Genomic DNA, 26,077 nt, shown 5'->3' with positions numbered 1-26,077 from the left:
GTAAGCTTTAAGACAAGGTAAATCTGTTTTCTAACCTTTCAAGGGGGAACTCATCCCCTTAGGTGTGTTTTGTTGTAAATTATTTGTGTGGGAGCTACGCACGCACTAGGTGACGAGAGTCCGTGCGTAGCTACATTCCATGTGATGTCCGGGGTAGTCTTAGGTTTACATCATGCTTTGTTGACACCGTTATTTGATCATGCTTTTTAATTGCATTGAATAAGAGCTGAGATTGAGGATTTCAAGATTTAAAGTATCAGTTTAGATTACTTATTTTTGGAATGGATTGAAGAATATTATGATAACTTTGAGAAATCTATGTTTACTCACATCGCAAGTATTTTCCGCGAGCGAGGTAAAATTCCACTACTCTTATGAAAGCAGGTCGTTCGCCTCGACAGGTTAATAGATGCATCTATGGTTCGTGTCGTTCGACCCTCGGCAGCGTACAGTTTATATATTTGTATATTGGATCGGGCCGTACGACCTCGGCATAATTTATGCATAAAGATTCTTGGAGCCCAATTATAATTGATATTGTTTCATTTGCTTGAGAGATTAATTTGTTAAATGATGGAAATTAATTTTGGATTAACTATTAGTAAAAGAATTGTTCATTTATTTCTTGTTATTGAGTTTTCAGCTGTATTTATATAGTCCATGCTTAATTATAATTTCATAATTTTATTGTTAGCCCATAGTAAGTGTCATAGTCGACCCCTCGTCACTACTTCTTCGAGGTTAGACTAGATACTTACTGGGTACATGTTGTTTATGTACTCACGCTATACTTCTGCACTAATCGTGCAGGATCTGAGGCAGGTACATCTGGTTATCAGTCCGGCGCGCATCCTTGATTTCATCGAGACTTTGTGGTGAGCTGCCTTCCGAGCCCGTTCTGCAGCACCCGGAATCTTCCTTTTGCTTTTATTTTCTGTCTTTTTCACTTCGGACAATGTTGTATTATTTTTATATATTCTACTAGTAGCTCATATACTTGTGACACTAGGTCTTGAAAATTATGCTAGTAGACACATGATGATTTTTGGGTTACTTTACTTATCTCATTTGCTCAAAAATAGAAATATTTTTCTCTCATGTTATTACACTTTTACTTTCTATTTATGCTCTAATTAAAAATTAGCTATTTTTAAAATGTTAAAAGAAACAATCATGTGGTTGGTTCACTATTGGCTTGCCTAGCGGTAACGTTGGGCGCCATCACGGCCTATAAGAGAATTTGGGTCGTGACAACATGATATTAGAGCAATAGGTTCACGTAGGTCTCACAAGTTATGAGAAGGCCTAATACAGTCTTGCGGATCGGTGCGGAGACGTCCGTACTTATCTTGGAGAGGCTATAGGGTGTTAGAAAACTACTCTTTCTTCATCTCCTATCGTGCAGTAAATGTTATACTAAGTGTCTCTCTCTCTTATTCTTTCACAGATGGTGAGAACGCGCACGACAGATATTCCACACCTAGGAGGAGATGCTCCCCCTGTTGCTAGAGGCCGAGGCAAGGGCCGGGGGAGATCACCGGCCCGAGGTAGGGGACGGGGACATAACAGAGTTGCTCCAGCTATGCCACCAGCGGATCCAGTAGAGGATACCATTATTGAGAAGCAGGGCGAGGTGCCTGCGGCAGAGCCAGCCCCGATAGATTTCATGTCAGCACCGAGCTTCCAGGAGGTTATGGGCCGTATGCTACGGTTCATGGATACTATGACCCAGTCTAGTTTATTTCGAGTAGACCCAGCTACATCTCAGGCTGGAAGGGGAGCACAGACCACTACTGCTCAGGCTCCTGGGCATGCAACTGCTATATATCAGACCTCGGGCATGTTACCCGTGGGCGGAGCCCAGCCAGTGGCAGCAGTTGTACTTGAGCCCAGACCAGTTGCGGCCGGTGAGCCGCAGAAGCTATTGGACAGATGGACTGGGCTACACCCTCATGTCTTCGGAGGTGAGCGAAATGAGGATCCCCGGGATTTCATTGATCGGTACAGGGACAGGCTGTACAACATGAGTATATTAGAGTCCCACAGGGTGGACTTCACTACTTTCTAGCTAGAGGGCAGGGCCCATAGATGGTGGCATTCTTATCTTCTTGGTAGGCCAGCAGGTTCTCCTCCGTTGACATGGGACCAGTTCACATGTACCTTTCTAGATAGGTATATTCCACCCTCTCAGATGGAAGTGTTGCCGTTTTAGTTTGAGCAGCTCCAGTAGGGTCAGATGTCGGTGACCGATTATGAGGCGAGATTCTCGGAGTTGTCTCGCCATGCACTTATGATACTTCTTATTGAGGCGGAGAGAGTACGGAGGTTCATTGCGGGGTTGCACTTAGGCATTCAGGCCACTATAGCCCGAGAGGTTGAGATGGGGACTTCTTACTAGCTAGTTATGGAAATAGCTCGAAGGATTGAGGGTTATCGTCAGCGGGGTCGAGAGCAGATGCCTCGAGACAAGCGGTTTCATTATTCTGGAGGATTTAGTGGTGCTCCGTCTGGGGGCAGAGGTCAGTTTGGGAGAGGTCAGCTTAGCAGGCCTACATATCCAGCACCGCCTCCTCCTCGGGGTGCTCCAGTGCAACCTTATTTTAGCGCCATGCCAGAGAGTTCCTACCGCCCACCAACTATTCAGGATTCCTCCAGTGGGTATTCAGGCCATCAGGGTCAGACTTCTTGGCAGCAGTCTACCGCTCCGAGGGGTTGCTACGAATGCGATGATACTAGCTACATGAAGAGGTTTTGGGCTAGACTTCGCGAAAAGGTAGTACAATAGGGTTCTCAGCCTATGATTACAACACCAGTTGTCGCACCAGTCGTCCGGCCACCCAGAGGCGGAGGGCAGGTGGGTAGGGGCCGTCCTAGAGGTGGAGGCTAGTCAGGTAGAGGCCACCTAGATTCTATGCTTTCCCATCCAGACCAGATGTAGTGGCCTCAGATGCCGTGATCATAGATATTATTTCTGTCTGCGGTAGGGATGCTTCGGTATTATTTGATCCAGGATCTACTTATTTGTATGTTTCATCTCTGTTTGCTCATTTACTGGATATTCCTCGTGAGTCCTTGGGTACTCCTGTTTATGTGTCCACTCAAGTGGGCGATTATGTTGTTGGGGATCGGGTCTATCGGTCCTGCATTGTTACATTATGTAGTTATGAGACTAGAGCGGATCTTCTACTGATTGATATGACCGACTTTGAGGTCATCCTAGGCATGGACTGGTTATCTCCATATCACGCCATCCTTGATTGCCATGTTAAGACTGTTACCTTGGTGATTCCAGAGTTGCTTAAATTGGAGTAGAAGGGTTCGTCTGTCAGCACACCTAGTCGGATCATATCTTTTATGAAGGCTCAACACATGGTCGAGAAAGGTTATTTGGCTTATCTAGCTTATGTTCGGGATACTACCGCAAAGCCTCCGGCGATCGATTCAGTACCTGTAGTCCGAAAGTTCTCTGATGTGTTTCCTTCTGAACTTCCAGGCATGCCACCAGATCGTGATATTGATTTCTGCATTGATTTGGCTTTCCAGGTATCCAGTATATATCTATCCCACCGTACCGTATGGCTCCGAAAGAGTTGAAGGAACGACTTGAGGAGTTGCTAGCAAAGGGGGTCGTCAGGCCGAGTATATTGTCTTGGGGTGCACCAGTGTTATTTGTAAAGAAGAAAGATGTGACTATGCGGATGTGCATTGATTACCGCTAGTTGAACAAAGTTACCATTAAGAACAAGTACCCGTTGCTGTATTTTGACCATTTGCAGGGTTCCAGGGTATTCTCTAAGATCGACTTGCGATCGGGGTACCCTCAGGTTAAGATTCGGGATTCGGATGTTCTGAAGACTGATTTCCGGACTAGATATGGCCATTATGAGTTTCTAGTGATGTCCTTCGGTTTGACTAACGCCCCAACAGCGTTTATGGATTTGATGAGCAGGGTGTTCATGCCATATATTGATTCGTTTGTCAATGTCTTCATTGATAATATTTTGATCTACTCGCGCAGCATGGAGGAGCACGAGCAGCATTTGAGAGTGGTGCTTCAGACCTTGCGGGAACAGAAGCTATATGCTAAGTTCTCCAAGTGTCAATTTTGGCTAGATTCTGTGGCATTCTTGGGGCATGTTGTATCAGGCGAAGAAATTAAGGTGGATCCCAAGAAGATTGAGGCAGTTCAGAGTTGGCCTCATCCTACTACAACGACTGAGATCAGGAGCTCCTTGGGGTTAAAAGGTTATTATCGCCGGTTTGTGGAGGGCTTCTCGTCCATTGCATCACCTTTGACTAGACTGACTCAGAAGGGTGCTCCGTTCCATTGGTCTGATGATTGCGAGGCAAGCTTTCAGAAGCTCAAGATAGCTTTGACTACGACACCGGTTCTAGTATTGCCTTTCGGTTCGGGGATGTATACTGTATATTGCGATGCTTCACGCGTTGGTTTGGGTTGTGTATTAATGCAGGAGGGGCGAGTTATTGCATATGCTTTACGTCAACTGAAGCCCCATGAGAAGAATTAAACAACATGATTTGTAGTTAGCCGCGATTGTTCATGCTCTTAAGATTCGAAGGCATTATCTTTATGGGGTGTCCTGTGAAATTTACACCGATCATCATAGCTTATAGCATTTGTTCAAGAAGAGGGATCTCAATTTGAGGCAGCGCAGGTGGCTTGAGTTATTGAAGGATTATGATATCACCATTCTTTATTATCCAGGCAAGGCGAATGTAGTTGTGGATGCCTTGAGCAGAAAGGCAGAGAGTATGGGAAGCTTGGCATTCATTTCAGCAGAGGAGAGGCCCTTAGCTTTGGACATTCAGTGCTTGGCTAACAGACTTGTGATGTTGGATATTTCATAGCCCAACCGAGTTATTGCATGCGTCGTTGCTCGGTCCTCACTATTGGAACATATCAGGGCTCGACAGTTTGATGATTCACACTTGTTGGTTCTCAGAGAGACGATACTACATGGTGGTGCCAAGGAGTTTACTATCGACGAGGATGGTGTTATGCGACTCTGGGGTCACCTATGTGTTCCTAATATCGATGGCTAGAGGGAGAGAATTCTATAAGAGGCACACAGTTCTCAGTATTCTATTCATCCAGGTGCTACAAAGATGTATCGCAACTTGAGGCCGTATTATTGGTGGCGGCGGATGAAGAAGGAAATAGTTGTGTATGCCACGAGGTATCTAAATTGACAGCAGGTTTAGTATGAGCAGCATAGGCTAGGTGGTGGAAATGGGAGCGCATTACTATAGACTTTGTAGTAGGGTTGTCGCGGACCTTGCGGAAGTTTGATGTAGTTTGGGTCATTGTCGACAGGTTGACCAATTCGGCATACTTCATTCTGGTGGTGACCACGTATACTTCAGAGAGGTTGGCCCAGATTTATATTCAGGAGATAGTTCGGTTTCCATGGTATGCATGTTTCCATCATATCAGATAGAGGCCCTCAGTTCACTTCGTCTTTCTGGAGAGCAGTACAAAGTGAGTTGGGGACCCATGTAGAGCTCAGCACAACCTTTCATTCACAGACCGACGGGCAGTCGTAGCGGATAATTCAGATCCTAGATGACATGCTCAGAGCATGTGTGATTGACTTTGGAGGGTAGTGGGATCGATTCTTGCCTTTGACCGAGTTTGCTTATAACAACAGTTATCAGTCCAGCATCGAGATGGATCCATTTGACGCTTTATATGGTCGGCGATGTCGTTCTCCCATCGGATGGCTTGAGCCCGGCGATGCTAAGTTATATGGTACTGATTTGGTGAAGGATGCCTTAGAAATGGTAAAGTTGATTCAGGACCGACTTCGCACAGCACAGTCTAGACAGAGGAGTTACGCGTATCAGAAGGCGCGTGATTTATCATTTATGGTGGGCGAGAAGGTTCTCTTGAAAGTCTCGCCGATGAAGGGGATCATGAGGTTCAGGAAGAAGGGCAGGTTGAGCCTAAGGTTTATAGGCTCATTTGAGGTGTTGAGACGAGTTGGGGAGGTTGCTTATGAGCTTACCTTGCGTCACCGTCTATTAGGAGCTCATCCGGTTTTCCACGTGTCTATGCTCCGGAGATATCATGCCAACATGTCACATGTGTTAAACTTCAGCACAATTCAGTTAGATGAGATCCTGGGTTATAAGGAGGAGCCAATTGCCATTGTTGATGGGAAAGTTCGCCGATTGAGATCCAAGAGGATTTCAGGGGTGAAGGTTCAGTGGAAGGGCCAACCAGTCAAGGAGGCGACTTGGGAGTCCGAGAAGGACATGCGGAGTAGATATCCAGACTTATTCAGCACTCCAGGTATGATTCTAGACCCGTTCGAGGACGAACGTTTGTTTAAGAGGTAGAGAATGTAACAACCAGACCGATCATTTTTTTAGAACTCTATTCCCCTAAATAAGACTCCCCGTATGAGCTTTTACTGTTTTATGACTTGCGGGGATAGTTAGTTCAGGATTTAGAAGGGTTCAGGTTTAAATCAGAACATTTGGTTCCTTAAGGTTGGCCAAAAAGGCTAAGTTTGACTTCGGTCAACATTTGGAGTAAACGACCTCAGAATCGGGATTCGATGATTCCAATAGGTTCATATGATAATTTCAGACTTGGTCATATGTTCAGATCGGGTTTTGGATGACCCGGGAGCATTTCGGTGCCTAATAGTGAAAGTTGGCTCTTTGAAGGTTTTAAAATTCTTTAAATTTGGTTTGGAGTAGTATTTGGTGTTATCGAGGTCCAATTGGGATTTCGAGATCAGGAAGAGTTCCGTATGGTGATTTAAGATTTGCCCGCAAAATTTTATGTCATTCTGAGTAGACTAAGTATGATTCGGCGCGTTCAGAGCGATTTGGAAAGTTGAAGTTCATAACTTGATTCGATTTGTTTTTGGGGTGTGATTCTTGGTTTTGTTGTTGTTTTATATGTTTAGAGAGTTTGAGAAGCTCCGTATTATGTTTATGGACTTGTTGGTGCATTTAGACAGGGTCACGAGTGGCTTGGGGCTGTTTCGGACCGCCCAGAGCTGAGTTAGGAAAACCAGAAATTCCAGCTTTGGTTTCATTCTTCGCGAACGTGGAAGGACCCACGCGTTCGTGATGAAGGATTTGGGAAGTGGGGCAATTTGCCCTTCGCGTTCGCGATAAAGGGGTCGCGTTCGCGTAGCCTTGAGGTCCCAGGCCTACGCGTTCGCGAAGGCCCAATCGCGTTCGCATAGAAGGAAGGGACTTGGGGAAGGTCAGTGCCAATTGCTCTTCGCGTTCGCGAAGGTGCCATCGTGTTCGCGTAGGGCAGGTCTGGTAAGCCTCCTCGTTCGCGAGGCCCTGGTCGCGTTTAGGACAAGCTTTTCCGGACCTGGTTGTTTGCCTTCACGAGGCATGTTTCGCGTTCGCGATGAAGAGGGCAGCTGGGCAGTGTGTTTTAAAAATCGGGACTTAGCCATTTTGGGTTCATTTATTGCATTCTTGGGCGATTTTCTGGTTATCAGTCCGGCATACATCCTTGATTTCATCGAGACTTTGTGGTGAGCTGCCTTTCGAGCCCGTTTTGCTGCACCCGAAATCTTCCTTTATATTTTATTTTCTATCTATTTCACTTCAGACAGTGGTGTAGTATTTTTTTTATATTCTACTTGTGACATTAGGTCTTTGAAATTATGCTAGTAAACACATGATGATTTTTGGGTTATTTTACATATCTCATTTGCTCAAAAAAAAAATATTTTTCTCTCATCTTATTACACTTTTACTTTCTATTGATGCTCTAATTAAAAATCACCTATATTTAAAATGTTAAAAGAAACAATCATGTGGTTAGTTCACTATTGGCTTGCCTAGCGGTAACGTTGGGCGCCATCACGGCCTATAGGAGAATTTGGGCCGTGACAGATATTCCAAAACAACTTTCTTGCTTGAATTGACCTCAGGACAGCTCAAATCTATCCAAATCAATTGTATAACATCATTAAAATTCATCGGAAATAATTCCGGGTAATAAAACGTCGACTTAAAATTTTATTCTAAAAAGTCAATGCGGGGCTCGCCTCTCGGAACCCGACAGAATTGTCACGAAATACGTACACCCATTCCGATACGAGTTCAACCATACTAATTTTATCAAATTCCGATAACGAATCGACCTCCAAATTCTCAATTTAAGGTATAAAAAATTTATACCATTTTCTACCCAATTCACTAATTTCATGATATAAACAACAATAGATTCATGTATTTTAACCAAAATCAAGTTAGGAATTCTTACCCTAAATAGTTTCCTAGAAAAACTCTCAAAAGATTGCCTCACCCGATCTTTCTTCATCCAAAAATAGAATAATGAGATGAAGTGTCATTTTTTGACTTTATTCTGCTACCCAGGGGATTGTTCTTCACGTTCGCGACTCTCCCCTCGCGTTCGCGATGAACAAATTCCTCAACAGCCATTTCCAAACTCTTCCCAAATAGCCTCTAGTATAATGGTCATATCTTTTCTTAAAAAACTCCAAATGACAAATGGTTTGACTTTCTGAAAACTAGACATCAAGGGCTACAAATTTCATGTTTTGATCATCTCCCAATTCCTAATAGATTGCAAGATATGAGCTTTCAAAATCAGCCTTGTGCAGCAAAAATGTCTTCTTCGCGATTTCCAAATGCTTCCCAGACAGCCTATAGTGTATCAACCATAATACTCTATACACAACCCCAAAATTCCAAACAGTTTAATTTTTTGAAAACTAGACACAAAGGGCTACAACTTTCTTTTTTGGATCATCTCCAAATTCCTTATAGATTGCAAGATATAAGCTTCCAAAGTTGGTTGACGGACAACAAGAATTCCTTCTTCGTGAACGCAGGAGTCTCTTCGCGAGCGCGAAGAACAAAATCCCATAAGCCAAATCCTTCTCCACGAATGTGAGAGACTCCTCGCAAATGCGAAGAACAAAACCGGATATCAGAAAACCAGCATCCAAAGTAGCCCAAAATGATCTGATAACACCCGAAACACACCCGAGGTCCCCGGGACCCCAACCAAATATACCAACAAGTCCTAAAACACGATACGAACTTAGTCGAGGCCTCAAATCACATCAAACAACACCGAAACTATGAATCGCACCTCGAATCAAACTTATGATTATGAAATTTCCAAATTCTATAACTTGTGCCGAAACATATCAAATCAATCTTGAACGACCCCAAATTTTGCACACAAGTCATAAATGACATAATGGACCTGTTCCAATTTCTGGAATCAAATTTTGACCCCGATATCAATAAAGTCAACTCCCGGTCAAACTTTCTAAAAATCTACCATTTTCCAACTTTCGCCAAAATGCGTTGAATTATCCTACGGACTTCCAAATCCAAATCCGGACATACGCCTAAGTCTGAAATCACCATACGAAGCTATTGACACCATCAAAATCTCATTCCGGAGTTGTTTGCTCAAAAGTCAAACTCCGGTCAACTCTTTTCATTTAAACTTTAAAAATAAGAATTATTCTTTCAATTAAATTTTGAATCTTCTCAAAACCAAACTCGACCACACACACGGGTCATAATAAAGTTTACAAAGTTGCTCGGGACCTTAAGTCGCTGAACGTAATGTTAATTATCAAAACTACAAGTCAGGTCGTTACAAGTGTTGTCGTCCCAATTGATTTGATCTACATTTATATATATCGGGTGAGAATGAGACAAGTGCACGAAGGTATTACCGTGCCATTTGATGTGATATGTTGAATATATTCCTCACACCAGGAAAGTTATGAATTTAATGAGATAAATGCACGAAGGTGTTACCGTGCCATTTATTTCTCACACCAAGAAAGTTAAATGAGGTGTCACATGGTGACTTTTACTTGAAAGAATTATATTCGAAAGGTATTTATTTGAAAGAATTATATTTGAAAGATATTTACTTGAAAGAATTATATTTGAAAGATATTTATTTGAAATAATTATATTCGTAAGATATTTACTTGAAGGAAGCATATTCAGGATATATTTAATTTTACGGATTACATTCTAAAAATTTTTATTTGAAAACCTTATAGGTAAAAGATGTATATTTTGAATGACTTGATTAATTGGATGTACTTGTGTTTATTATTTGTTTGAGAAATATTTATGATGTTCTTGTTGTCTTGCTGTTTACATCACTAGTTGATTATTATTGCTACCACTGCTATTTGTTTCATATTATTTTTGTATGTTATATTGCACAGGTTATTTGACTAGTGAGTATCTTGATTGTACCTAGTCACTACTCCACCGAGGTTAGTCTTGATATTTACTGGGTACCGACTATGGTGTACTCATACTACACTTCTGCATATTTTTGTGCAGAGCCAGGTATTGGAGATATCGGATTCGGACAGAGATTAGAGTGTGATCGTAAGGATTCAAGGTAGGACTGCTTGGTCATTGCAGTCCCTTGGAGTCTTTTCATTATATTGTATTGTCAACTCTTATTCGGACAGTAATGTATATTCGATCCTTGAGATCATTGTATGTATTCAGTTAGAGTTCGTGAATCTATATTACCAGTCATGGGAGGTTGTTATAATTATTTCCGTTGTCGGTTTCGACACTTGTATTAAATTATATGTTTCAAAAAAAATGGCTCAAAATGAAATTGTAATCGGCTTACCTAGTACATCACGACGGTATCTGAGCTCTAGGTTCATAGCTTCTATGAGTCACGAACGAGTCCAGTAGAGTCTTGTGGATCGGTACGAAGACGTTTGTACTTATCTTTGAGAGGCTACAAAACTGTTAGAAAATTTCTACTTCTTTCATTCATGTCGTGCGAAATTTGTTGATTTTCGAGTTTGAGCCTTTGTATCTCTATTCTCTCACAGATGGTGAGGACACGTACTATCGGATTAGCTAAGCAGACCCCCGCGCATTCTGCTAGGGTCGCGAGAGGCCGGGATTGAAGTACAGGCCGAGGTAGAGGCCGAGGAAGGGCACGTGCCGCAGCTAGAGCACCTGTCAGACCAGCAGTTCAGTAGCCGCCAGTAGCTCTGATTGGGGGACAAGTACCAGAAGCACCTGTTGTTACCCCCCGAATTTCATGAGATTTTAGCAAAGTTCCTGAACATGTTTGTTACATTTAATCAGGTGGGATTGATCTCTGTTTCACCAAATATTTCACTGATTGAGGGGAGTTCAGACTCTTACCGCCCGTACTCTAGAGAAACAGGTTCACATTGGTCAGGTTCCAGGTATAGTACCGGTACAACCTAATATTTCGGTTCAGCCTGAGTTCAGGCCAGAGGCACCAGAAGAAGAACAAAAGTGACTTGAGAGATTTAAGAGGTATAGTCCACCTACCTTCAGTGGCACAGCCACCGAAGATGACTAGGGATTTCTAGAAAAATGTCACTGTATTCTCCCCATCATGGGTATTGTGGAAGTGAGCGGAGTTGCCTTTACCATATTTCAGCTGTCAGGAGCAGCGCATCAATGGTGGCAAGCTTATGAAGAGGATGGACCAGCTGATGCGACACCACCAAATTGGGCTCAATTTTCAGAATTATTTTTGAAAAAGTTCGTTCCCCAGACTCTCCGGGATGTGTGGCGCACAGAGTTTGAATGGTTGCGTCAGGGCACCATGGCAGTATCAGAATATGCTATTAGGTTCAGTGAGTTAGCCCGTCATGCACCTATCTTGGTTTCTATAGTTAGAGAGCGAGTCCAAAGATTCACCGAAGAGCTCGATTATGATTTTAAAATATGTATGGCTCGAGAGTTGCAGACTGACATTCCATTTCAGCAAGTAGTAGAGATTGCCAGGATGTTAGAACGTGTTCGATGTGAGAAAAAGGAGTCTAAGAAGGCCAAAAGGTCTCGGAACACTGGAGGATTCAGTGGATTCTACTCTGCAGCTATGACTCATCATGTCGGAGGCTCGGGCAATCGGTCAGCCCAGTCCACAATTCTGAGTACTCATAGTGCTCCAGTTAATGCTTTTAGTGCACCACTAGCACGAGGTTCTTACAGTGGTTATTCTAGTTATTCGGCACAGACTCAGTACGAGTAGCCACGATCTCAAAGGGGTTGTTATGAGTGTGATGATAAGAGGAACATCATAAGAGATTGTCCCATACTTGGGAGAGGCGAATTTCATCAAGGCTACAGGCTTTATTCTAGTTAATACTCCACGTGTACAATTAGTTAGGAGTGGAGGACAGGCGAGTAGAGGGCGACCAAGAGGGGGAGGCCCGACCCGTTGATATAATTGCTATGATTTGGCTGAGGCCGATACACCAGATGGTGTCTTTACAAGTATGATTTAATTTTTAATAGAGGAGCACTATTCTTATTTTGATTCGACTCCGATTATCAAGGTAAAAGCTCCTTTCATGCTCCTTATATGGTGAGTTTGTGAATTTGTACTCCACTCATGTGTTTATTCCTATTGGGAGATTTGATGGTGTTAGCCCGTGTCTATCATTTTATTCTGTACACTATTGATGACTATTAGTCCAAAAGTGACTATCTATTACTCACTGCAGTAGGTTTTGATATAAATTCGAGATAGTATGGTTAGAATTTAATACCCTACCGGTATGGGGATTCATTATGTGTTGAGAAATTGTTTCATAAAATTTGTTAAAAAAAGAAAGAAAAGAAATGTAAAATTTCAGTTGGACAATATGCAAACTACTTGTGATTCAGAGTTGAGGATGGGATCCTCGCGGTTTAATGTGATTTGATATGTTTAACCCGGGCTACGTGCCGCGGTGGAAGTTATATCAGGATGAGGTCCTTATGGTTAAATTCATGTGTTTTAAATTCTCCCTTTGTGAAATTTAATTTGTACTATAAGACTAATAGGCAGTCATGCCTGTTAGGCTTATTTGATAATTCTTTTATGTGTTTTTGTGCATATTTAGCCATATCCATGCTGTAATTATTGAGTTTTAGTCTACGGGGTGAATGCTCAGGTGGCGCTAAATGTGACTCGTTAATCCGGATAAATAATTATGAGGCCTTCATGCCTCGCGTGTTGCTGTCAGTATTGTGAAAAATTTGAAATGAAGTTTTGGATAATGTGAGGTTAATTGACGATGCTGGAATTAATTATGAAGAACTATTATGACCATAGAAGTGGTTATGGGCATAATATGACGTGTGCGTAGGTACGAGTTGCTACAGCCGGTTGACACTAATATCGTGTGTTGATGTAAAAATTAGGTCTTTTGAAAATGTTTGGAGTGTAAGAAATTGGTTTTAAAGTGTATAAATGTGGATAAACGAAATAATCTCAATTGGGATGGTATTTTCGGACCCATGTTAAATTTGAGGTGACGTAAAATCACCCCTGAGTATGTGTGTAAGAATACACTTAATAATTTAATGTCCTCAGAATAATTATTGGCATGTTCGAGGACGAACGTATGTTTAAGAGGGGGAGAATGTAACGACCTGACTTGACATTTTAAGAATTTATGTTTCGTTCAGTGACTTAAGGTCCCGAGCAATTTCGTAATATATATTATGACTTGAGTGTGCGGTCGAGTTTGGTTTTGGAAGTTTCGAAATTAAATTGGAAGAACAATCCTTATTTTTGAAGCTTAAATTAAAAGAGTTGATCGGAGTTTGACTTTTGAGAAAACGACTACGCAATGAGATTTTGATTATGTCAATAGTTTTGTACGGTGATTTTGGACTTAGGCATATGTCCGGATTTGGATTTGGAAGTCCATAGGACAATTCGGCACATTTCGGCGAAAAGTTGGAAAATAAAGTTCTTGAAATATTCATAAATTTGACAGTAAGTCGATAGGTTGATAACGAGGCCAGATTTCAATTCTAGAAATTGGAACAACTTCATTACGTCATTTATGACTTATGTGCAAAATTTGAAGTCATTCCATATTGATTTGATATGTTTCGGCGGAAGATATAGAAGTTGGAAGATTTAAAAATGGATAATTCGATTTGATGCGCGATTCGCAATTTTGGCGTTGTTTGACATGGTTTGATGCCTCGACTAAGTTCGTATTGTATTTTGGAACATGCTGGTATATTTGGTCATGGTCCCGAGGGACTCGGGTGGATTTTGGAAGGTGAACAGATCGGATTTTTGGACTTGTTGAAGATGCTGGAATTTCTAGGCAGCAACTGGTGCAATCGCACCTGCGGCATTTTGGGCGTAGGTGCGACGTCACAGAAGCGACGCCTTGCATCGCAGAAGCGAAATGGGAAGGGGCATGGCAGTGGTCGTAGGTGCGAAGCAATTCCCGCACCTTCAGAATCGCAGAAGCGAGAAATAAAGACGCAGAAGCGGACGCTAGCAGCTGTGGGAGTGATCGCAGAAGCGACCATTTTGTCGCAGAAGCAACATAGCAGATGCGCAATGTGCTCCACAGATGCGAGCTCCTACTGGGCAGTGGACATTGGGACTTTGCAGATGCACATGTTGGCTCGCAAAAGCGTGGTCGCAGATGCGCAAATCTGTCTGCAGAAGCGGAACTGGGCAGAAACATAAAGGACCAAAAATGGTCATTTCGCCATTTTCGATTGGATTTTTGGAGCTTCGTTTTGGGGCAATTTATGAGGAGTTCTTCACGACTTCGACTTGGGTAAGTATTCTATATCCGAAATTGATTATATTTCATAAATCCATAGTTATATTCAACGTTTAATTCGGATTTAAATGGAAGAAATCAAGATTTTTGCAAAACCTTTCAAGAACGGACTTTCTATTACTCACTGCAGTGGGTTTTGATATAAATTCGGGATAGTATGGTTAAAAATTGTGAATTTAATGCCCTACCGGTATGGAGATTCATTATGTGTTGAGAAATTGTTTCATGAAATTTATTAAAAAAAGAAAGAAAAGAAATGTAAAATTTCAGTTGGACAATGTGCAAAGTACTTGTGATTCAGAGTTGAGGATGGGATCCTCGCGGTTTAATGTGATTTGATATGTTTAATCCGGGCTACGTGCCACGGTAGAAATTATATCAGGATGAGGTCCTTATGGTTAAATTCATGTGTTTTAAATTCACCCTTTGTGAAATTTAATTTGTACTATAAGACTAATAGGGAGTCATGCCTGTTAGGTTTATTTGACGATTCTTTTATGTGTTTTTGTGCATATTTAGCCATATCCGTGTTGTAATTATTGTGTTTTAGCCTACGGGGTGAGTGCCCAGGTGGTGCTAAATGTGACTCGTTAATCTGGATAAATAATTATGAGGCCTTCATGCCTCGCGTGTTGCTGTCAGTATTGTGAAAAATTTGAAACGAGGTTTTGGATAATGTGAGGTTAATTGACGATGCTGGAATTAATTATGAACAGCTATTATTACCAGAGATGTGGTTATGGGCATACGTATGACGTGTGTGTAGGTACGAGTTGCTAAAGCCGGTTGATACTAATATCGTGTGTTGATGTGAATATTAGGTATTTTGAAAATGTTTGGAGTGTAAGAAATTGGTTTTAAAGTGTAAAAATGTGGATAAACGAAATAATCTCAGCTGAGATGGTATTTTCGGACCCATGTTAAATTTGAGGTGACGTAAAATCACCCCCGAGTATGTGTGTAAGAATACACTTAATAATTTAATGTCCTCAGAATAATTCTTGGTACGTTCGAGGATGAACGTATGTTTAAGAGGGGGAGAATGTAACGACCCGACTTGACATTTTGAGAATTTACATTTCGTTCAGTGACTTAAGGTCCCGAGCAACTTCGTAATATATATTATGACTTGCGTGTGCGGTCGAGTTTGGTTTTGGAAGTTTGGAAATTAAATTGGAAGAACAATCCTTATTTTTGAAGCTTAAATGAAAAGAGTTGACCGGAGTTTGACTTTTGAGCAAACGACTACGGAATGAGATTTTGATTATGTCAATAGTTTCGTACGGTGATTTTTGACTTAGGCATATGTCCAGATTTGGATTTGGAAGTCTATAGGACATTCGGCACATTTCGGCGAAAAGTTAGAAAATGAAGTTCTTGAAATATTCATAAATTCGACAGTAAGTCGATTGGTTGATAACGAGGTCAGGTTTCGATTCCGGAAATTGGAACAACTCCATTACGTCATTTATGACTTATGTGCAAAATTTGAAGGAGTTCCGGATTGATTTGATACATTTCGACGCAAGATATAGAATTGGAAGATTTGAAAACGCATAATTCGATTTGATGCGCGATTCGCAATTTCTGCGTTATTTGACGTGGTTTGAAGCCTCGACTAAGTTCGTATTGTATTTTGGCATGTGTTGGTATATTTGGTCATGGTCTTGAGGGACTCGGGTGGATTTCAGAAGGTTAACAGATTGGATTTCTGGACTTGTTGAAGATGCTGGAATTTCTGGGCAGCAACTGGTGCAATCGCACATGCGGCATTTTGGGCATAGGTGCGACGTCACAGAAGCGACGCCTTGCATCGCAGAAGCGAAATGGGAAGAGGCATGGCAGTGGTCGCAGGTGCGAAGCAATTCTCGCACCTTCAGAATCACAGAAGCGAGAAATGAAGACGCAGAAGCAGATGCTAGCAGCTGTGGGAGTGATTGCAGAAGCGACCATTTTGTCGCAGAAGCAACATAGCAGATGCGCAATGTGCTCCGCAGATACGAGCTCCTGCTGGGCAGTGGACATTGGGACTTTGCAGATGCATATTTTGGCTCGCAAAAGCGAGGTTGCAGATGCGCAAATCTGTCTGCAGAAGCGGAACTGGGCAGAAACATAAAGGACCAAAAATGGTCATTTCGCCATTTTCGATTGGATTTTTGGAGCTCCGTTTTGGGGCGATTTATGAGGAGTTCTTCACGACCTTGACTTGGGTAAGTATTCTATATCCGAAATTGATTATATTTCATAAATCCATAGTTATATTCATCGTTTCATTCAGATTTAAATGGAAGAAATCAAGATTTTTGCAAAACTTTTCAAGAACGGACTTTCTATTACTCACTGCAGTGGGTTTTGATATAAATTCAAGATAGTATGGTTAAAAATTATGAATTTAATGCCCTATAGGTATGGGGATTCATTATGTGTTGAGAAATTATCCCATGAAATTTATTTTTTTTTTTTTAAAAAGAAAAGAAATGTAAAATTTTAGTTGGACAATGTGCAAAGTACTTGTGATTCAGAGTTGAGGATGGGATCCTCACAATTTAATGTGATTTGATATGTTTAACCCGGGCTACGTGCCGCGGTGGAAGTTATATCAGGATGAGGTCCTTGTGGTTAAATTCATGTATTTTAAATTCTCCCTTTGTGAAATTTAATTTGTACTATAAGACTAATAGGGAGTCATGCCTGTTAGGCTTATTTGATAATTCTTTTATGTGTTTTTGTGCATATTAGCCATATTCGTGCTGTAATTATTGAGTTTTAGCCTACGGGGTGAGTGCCCAGGTGGCGCTAAATGTGACTCGTTAATCTGGATAAATAATTATGAGGCATTCATGCCTCGCGTGTTGCTGTCAGTGTTGTGAAAAATTTGAAACGAGGTTTTGGATAATGTGAGGTTAATTGACGATACTGGAATTAATTATAAACAACTATTATGACCAAGAGATGTGGTTATGGGCATACGTATGACGTGTGCGTAGGTACAATTTTCTACAGCCGGTAGAGACTAATATCGTGTGTTGATATAAAAATTAGGTCTTTTGAAAATGTTTGGAGTGTAAGAAATTGGTTTTAAAGTGTATAAATGTGGATAAACGAAATAATCTCAACTGAGATAGTATTTTCGGACCCATGTTAAATTTGAAGTGACGTAAAATCACCCCCGAGTATGTGTGTAAGAATACACTTAATAATTTAATGTCCTCAGAATAATTCTTGGCACGTTCGAGGACGAACGTATGTTTAAGAGGGGGAGAATGTAACGAAACGACTTGTCATTTTGAGAATTTACGTTTCACTCAGTGACTAAATGTCCCGAGCAACTTCGTAATATATATTATGACTTGCGTGTGCGGTCGAGTTTGGTTTTGGACGTTTCGAAATTAAATTGGAAGAACAATCCTTATTTTTGAAGCTTAAATGAAAAGAGTTAATCGAAGTTTGACTTTTGAGCAAACGACTACGGAATGAGATTTTGATTACGTCAATAGTTTCGTACGTTGATTTTGGACTTAGGCATATGTCCGGATTTGGATTTGGAAGTCCATAGGACAATTCGGCACATTTCGGCGAAAAGTTAGAAAATGAAGTTCTTGAAATATTCATAAATGCGACAGTAAGTCGATTGGTTGATAACGAGGTCAGATTTTTATTCCAGAAATTGGAACAACTCTATTAAGTCATTTATGACTTATATACAAAATTTGAAGTCATTCCGGATTGATTTGATACGTTTCGGCGCAAGATATAGAAGTTGGAAGATTTGAAAATGCATAATTCGATTTGATGCGCGATTCGCAATTTCGGCGTTGTTTGACGTGGTTTAAAGCCTCGACTAAGTTCGTATTGTATTTTGGGATGTGTTAGTATATTTTCTCATGGTTCCGAGCGACTCGGGTAGATTTCGGAAGGTTAAAAGATCGGATTTTTGGACTTGCTGAAGATGCTGGAATTTCTGGGCAGCAACTGGTGCAATCGCACTTGCGGCATTTTGGGCATAGGTGCGATGTCGCAGAAGAAACTCCTTGCATCGCAGAAGCAAAATGGGAAGGGGCATGGAAGTGGTCGCAGGTGCAAAGTAATTCCCGCACCTGCAGAATCGCAGAAGCGAGAAATGAAGACGCAGAAGCGGACGCTAGCAACTGTGGGAGTGATCGCAGAAGCGACCATTTTGTCGCAGAAGCGACCATTTTGTCGCAGAAGCAACATGGCAGATGCACAATGTGCTCCGCAGATGTGAGCTCCTGCTGGGCAGTGGACATTGGGACTTTGCAGATGCACATTTTGGCTCTCAAAAGCGAGGTCGCAGATGCGCAAATCTGTCTGCAGAAGCGGAATTGGGCAGAAACATAAAGGACCGAAAATGGTTATTTCGCCAATTTCTATTGGATTTTTGGAGCTAAGTTTTGGGGCGATTTTGGAGGAGTTCTTCACGACTTCGACTTGGGTAAGTATTCTATATCTGATATTATATATATTTCATTAATTCATAGTTATATTTATCATTTAATTCGGATTTAAATGGAAGAAATCAAGATTTTTGTAAAACCTTTCAAGAATGGAAATTTAAGATTTGGAGGTCGAGTTGTTATCGGAATTTGATGAAATTGGTATGATTGGAATCGTATCGGAATGGGTGTTCAGATTTTGTGAAAATTATGTTGGGTTTCAAGAGGCGAGCCCCGCGTTGACTCTTGTTTGACTTTTTAATGTAAAATTTTAAGTCGACATTATATTATCCAGAATTGTTTTCGATGAATTTTAATGAAGTTATACAATTAATTTGGATAGATTTGAGTTGTCCGGAGGTCAATTCAAGCAAGAATGCTATTTTAGAATATCGGCATGACTTCAAAAAGGTAAGTATCTTGCCTAACCTTGAGTGAAAAATATTACCCCTTAGGCATTGAATCTTATGTGAAAATTGTGTAATTGAAAACCATGTACGCGAGGTGATGAGTATGTACTTGGTTTATATGTGCAAATTATATCGGTTAAAAATCCGTAGACGCCCTTATGTATTAAACTGGAAATTGTTGGCACTTATTAAATCCCTTATTTGTGATCCCTTATTCCTTATTTGCCGAGGTTATTTTTATATGACAATTTGGTGCGATTGCCACTTTGATTTTTATGTAAAATATCATGGTTATTTGGGTTGACATTTCTTAGAAATAATTTCATTATGGATTCCTTATCTGTAAATCATTATTAAATAAGTTTAAAATGAGGCATTAATATTTATTTGTCAAAAATTTGGATTAAAGAAGGCGCTATTCTATGCTGAGTTACTTTTCCATCTCTGTTGTTGTTTTTGAGGTTTTATATACGTTGTGTGGAGCCTTGGGCTATTTGCTGTGAAATTAATTGATTTGTTGTATCTTTGGAGTTGGTTGTGGCCTGTGGGCAAATTGTGATATGAATTGTTGTATTGTGTTGTCGTTTAAACACTCTCCTTGATGTTATTTATACCTCTTATCTTGCTTGTTAATGATATACATGTGCTTGGTAAGGAAGAGTGTAAAGAACGAAGGGTGATGCCGTGCCATTTCATATACATTATCATGTGAGGGAGAGTGTAAAGCACGAAGGGTGATGTCGTGCCATTTCAGTGATATTATCATGTGAGGAAAGGTATAAATCACGAAGGGTGATGTCGTGCCATTCATATACATTAATATGCACGAAAGATAATGCCGTGCCATTTCATATATATTATCTTGTGAGGATGAGAGTAAAAACACGAAGGGTGATGCCGTGCCATTATTTTTATATTATCATATGTTCATGGCACGAAGGGTGTTTTCGTGCAGGCGAGGACAAGATACATACATTATATTGTGATTTTTTTTCGTTGTGTATACATTCATGCCTTTATCTTGAGTTGTTATTGTGCACCTGTCACGACCCAAAACCTAACCCGTTGTGATGGCTCCTATCGTGGTACTAGGCAAGCCGACCTTTCCAAAATACTTTCAAAAATTTAACAGAAGTATTTTGGAAAGGTCGGCTTTGGAAAGATAACAAGGACTGTGAATGCCGGCAGCTACCTCGTAAGTCTTCGATAATCAGCCCGCACACGAACTCAACGACCGTCAGAACCGTACACACCTGAATCTGCACATGAAGTGCAGGGTGTAGCATGAGTACAACCAACTCAACAAGTAACAGAATTAAATAAGGAACTGAGAAGTAGTGGCGAGCTATAAAAATACAGTTCATTTCAAAAGTTTTCACCAAAGAGTGAACATGCTTTCAATTCCAATGGTGTAAGTCAAATCAGTTCGAGCTCAAGTAAAACAGATATGAATCTTCCAGAAATTTCACCACAACAACAGATAACAACTAAGTGCAACAATAAATAAAAAAAAGTACAGCCTCACAAGGCAGCAGTCACTCAACTCATCAGAACAACTCATACTCCCGGCTCTCAGTCCTCAATACACACTCTTAGTAGGTACCTGCGCTCACTAGGGGTGTGCTGACTCCGGAGGGGCTCTTTTCAGCCCAAGCACTATATCGTTGCGGCATGCAGCCTGACGCAATTATATAAGTAGCCATAAGGCTCGTTGCGGCGTGCAACCCGATCCACAGTCCATAAATAGCCATAAGGCTCGTTGCGGCGTGTAACCCGATCCATATAACCTCACATAGCTCACAGCTAGGCATCAGGCCCTATCTCAGTCACTAACCTCTCCAGCGCCTCGGGTTCACAGAATATCATAATAATCAGCCCAAACAGAGAATACAACAAGTATCAACAAGAACTGAGAGGGAACAAAGATGTAATACACAAGTAAGACTGTAACTGAGTACAAGACAACAATTAGCAGTCAATTCAATAAGTATACGACTGCTGCCGGTCCCAACAGTGATATCATATGGCCTAAGCATGGTTTCTAACATGAAAGGCAGTCAATTGATCAAAGACGAGGAAAAACAAATAATAACAATGGCTATTTGACTTTACAGTCTCACGGGACTGACCAAGTCATAATCCCTCGCGGTGCACGCTCACACGCCCGTCACCTAGCATGTGTGTCACCTCCAAATACTCACATCATACCAATTCTCGGGGTTTCATACCCTCAAAACCTGATTTAAGACTGTTACTTACCTCGACCTAGCAAATCTCTACTCCAAAATGCCTTTGCCTCTCAAATCGGTCTCCAAACGTCCCGAATCTAGCCACAAGTAGAACAATACAATCAATATAGGCTAAAGGGATCAACTCCACAAGAAAAGTACTAAATTATAGCCAAAAATCCGAAATTGGCCCGAACCGGCTCCCGGGCCCACTTCTCGAAATCCGACAAAAGTCACAAAACCCGAAAGCCCATTCACTCAAGAGTCTAATCATACCAAATTTACTCAAATCCGATATCAAAATCCCAGTCAAAACCTCAAAATCCCAATTCAAGAGTTCTTCCTCTTTTCCCCAATTTCTCACCCCAAATCACAAATTAGATGATAAAATTAAAGATGAAATCTTGGGATTCAAACCAAACCAAGTAATAATCGCTTACCCCAATCAACTTCACGAAAATCCCTTCAAGAACCGCCCAATTCCATGTTCTCTAGCTCAAAATATGCAAAAATGGGTTCAAACCCTCGTTTTTGAAGTTAATACTGCCTGTCCACATATCCTTCATCGCGATCGCGGAACACTCTTCGCGATTGCGAAGCACAACAATGCCGCCCCACATTTTTACCCTACGCGATCGCGGAATCACCCACGCGGTCGCGGATCACTACCTCTCATACCTACGCGATCGCATCCTGTTTCACGCGATCACGTAGAGCATTGGCCACACCTCCCCTCCTGCTTAAATCCTTCCACGCGAACGCGACCTTAGCCACGCGTTCGCGAAGCACAACTTCGCACACATACGTGATCACGTTACTAACTCTATGATCACATGGAACAAACTCACCTCTGCCCCGAATAAGCTTACACGATCGCGAATGAATCCCTCCGATCGCGTACAAGGAAACCAGAACTAGCTGCAACCAGACTTCAGCTATCAAGCCAAGTCCAAAAATGATCTGTTAACCACCCGAGGCCCCCAGGACCTCAAACAAACATACCACACATCCCAAAACATCATACGAACTTAGTCGAGCCTTCGAATAACTCAAAACAACATCAAAACACCAATTACACCTGGATTCAAGCCTAAAGAACTTTTAAACTTTCAAATTCCACAAATGACGCGGAAACATACCAAACCACATCTGATTGACCTCAAATTTTGCATACAAGTCATATTCAACATTACGGACCTATTCCAACTTCCGAAATCAGAATCCGACCCCGATATCAAAAAGTAAATCGCCCGGTCAAACTTTCCAAAATTCGACTTTCGCAATTTCAAGCCTAAATTAGCTACAGACCTCAAATTCAAAATCTGGATACTCTACTATGTCCAAAATTACCCAACAGAGCTAACAGAACAGACGGAACTCCATTCTGAAGTCGCCTTCACAAACTTCCAACTACGGTCAAACTCTTGAGACTTAAACCTCTATTTAGGGACTAAGTGTCCCAAAACACTCCAAAAACCAAAACAAAACCTCCTAGCAAGTCACATAAGAAGAAACAGATACGGAGAAAATAGTAAATAGGGGATCGGGGCTAATACATTCAAAACAACCGGCTGGGTCGTTACATCCTCCCCCTTTTAAAATAATCGTTCGTCCTCGAACGAGCATAGAGATATACCTAAAGTGGTGAAAAGATGAGGATACCAGCTGCGCATATCATGCTCGGTCTCCCAAGTCGCCTCCTCAACCGGTTAACCCCTCCACTGAACCTTCACAGAAGCAATACTCTTCGACCTCAGCTTTCGAACCTTCCTATCTAAGATCGCCACCGGCTCCTCAACATAAGATAAATCCTTGTCCAACTGGACTGAGCTAAAATCAAACACGTGAGACGGATCGCCGTGATACTTCCGGTGCATAGAAACATGAAATATTGGATGAACTCCTGCTAGACTATGAGGCAAGGCAAGCTCGTAAGCAACCTCCCCAACACATTGCAATACCTCAAATGGACCAATAAACCTCGAGCTCAGCTTGCCCTTCTTTCCGAACCTTATAACAACCTTCATGGGTGACACCCGTAGCAAGACTCGCTCTCCAACCATGAATGCAACATCGCGAACCTATCCTAAATTACTCTAACCTTCTCCAGATCATCCTGAACCAAGTCTATACCCAATAATCTATCCTCGCCCGGCTCGAACCAACCCACTATAGACCTATACCTCCTACCATACAGAGCCTCATACGGTCCCATCTGGATGCTCGACTGGTAACTGTTGTTGTAAGCAAACTCCGCTAGAGGCAAAACCTGATCCCACGAACCCCCAAACTCCATCACACACACACGGAGCATATCCTCTAATATCTAAATAATGCGCTCGGACTGTCCTTCCATCTAAGGGTGAAATGTAGTGCTCAACTCCACTCGATTACCCAACTCATGTTGTACGGCCTTCCAGAACCGTGATGTAAACTATGTACCCCAGTTCGAGATGATAGATACCGGTACGCCATGAAGCCTGACGATCTCGCGGATATACACTCGAGCCAGCTGCTCGGAAGAATAGGTAGTCATCACAGGAATGAAATGAGCTGACTTGGTCAGCCGGTCCACAATCACCCAAACTGCATCAAACTTCCGCTGAGTCCGTGGAAGCCCAACAACGAAATCCATAGTGATCCGCTCTCATTTCCACTCCGGAATCTCTAACTTCTGGAACAACCCACCTAGTCGCTGATGCTCATACTTCACCTGTTCGCAATTTAGGCACTGAGCTACATACTCCACTATGTCCTTCTTCATTCTCTTCCACCAGTAATGCTGTCTCAAGTCCTGATACATCTTTGCGGCACCCGGATGAATAGAATACCGCGAACTGTGAGCCTCCTAAAGAATCAACTCACGCAAACCATCTACATTGGGCACACATACCCTGCCCTGCATCCTCAACGCACCATCATCCCCAGTAGTGACCTCCTTAGCATCACCGTGTTGGACCGTGTCCTTAAGGATAAGCAGATGGGGGTCCTCATACTGACGCTCCCTGATATGATCATAAAGAGAAGACCGAGAGACCACACAAGCCAATACTCGACTCGGCTCAGAATCATCCAATCTAACAAACTGACCAGCTAAGGCCTGAACATCCAATGTCAATGGACTTTCTGTTGCTGGAAGATATGCTAAGCTCCCCAAACTCTTCATCCGGTGACTCAAGGCATCGGACACCGCATTGGCCTTCCCGGGATGGTACAAAATAGTGATATCATAGTCCTTAAGAAGCTCCAACCACCTCCGCTGACGCAAGTTAAGATCCTTCTGTTTGAATAGATGTTGCAAACTCAGATGATCAGTGTAAATCTCACAATGGACATCATACAAATAGTGCCGCAAAATCTTCAAGGTGTGAATAATAGCTGCTAACTCAAGGTCGTGGACAGGGTAGTTCTTCTCATGGGGCTTCAACTGGTGCGAAGCATAAGCAATCACTCTACCCTCCTGCATCAGAACACACCCAATACCGATCCGTGAAGCATCACAATACACTGTGTAAGAACCAAAAGCTGATGGTAGAACTAGAACTAGAGTCGTGGTCAAAGTAGTCTTGAGCTTCTGAAAGCTCTCCTCGCACTCATCCGACCACCTGAATGGAGCACCCTTTTGGGTCAATTTGGTCAAGGGCGATGCAATAGATGAAAAACCGTCCACAAAACGACGGTAATAGCCTGCCAAACCCAGAAAGCTCCTAATCTCCGTGGCTGAGAATGGTCTGGGTCAACTTTGCACCGCCTCTATCTTCTTCGGATCCACCTGAATACCCTCGCCGGACACCACGTGCCCTAAGAACGCCACTGAACCGAGCCAAAACTCACACTTGGAGAACTTTGCATAAAGTTTCTCCTCCCTGAATCTCTATAACACAATCCTCAGATGCTGGGTATGCTCCTCCTGGCTACTAGAGTACACCAGGATATCATTAATGAATACAATAACGAACGAGTCCAAATAAGGCTAAAACACACTGTTCATCAAATGCATGAACGTTGTTGGGGTGTTGGTTAGCCCAAAAAACATCACAAGGAACTCATAATGGCCATATCGGGTCCTGCAAGCTGTCTTAAGAATATCTGAGTCCCAAATCTTCAACTGGTGATACCTTGACCTCAAATCAATCTTGTAGAATACCCTCGCTCCCTGAAGTTGGTCAAACAAATCATCAATACGCGGCAATGGATACTTGTTCTTGATTGTGACCTTGTTTAACTGCCTGTAATCAATTCACATTCTCATAGTACCATCCTTCTTCTTTACAAATAGAACTGGAGCACCCCAAGGTGACATGCTAGGTCGAATAAACCCCTTATCAAGGAGTTCCTGGAGCATACGATACGGTGGAATAGAAATGGGATGAGTTTCC

This window comes from Nicotiana tabacum, chromosome 12, assembly GCF_000715075.1.
Source record: "Nicotiana tabacum cultivar K326 chromosome 12, ASM71507v2, whole genome shotgun sequence".
NCBI classification, from domain to species: domain Eukaryota; kingdom Viridiplantae; phylum Streptophyta; class Magnoliopsida; order Solanales; family Solanaceae; genus Nicotiana; species Nicotiana tabacum.
Note: the sequence above shows the minus strand (reverse complement) of the source record.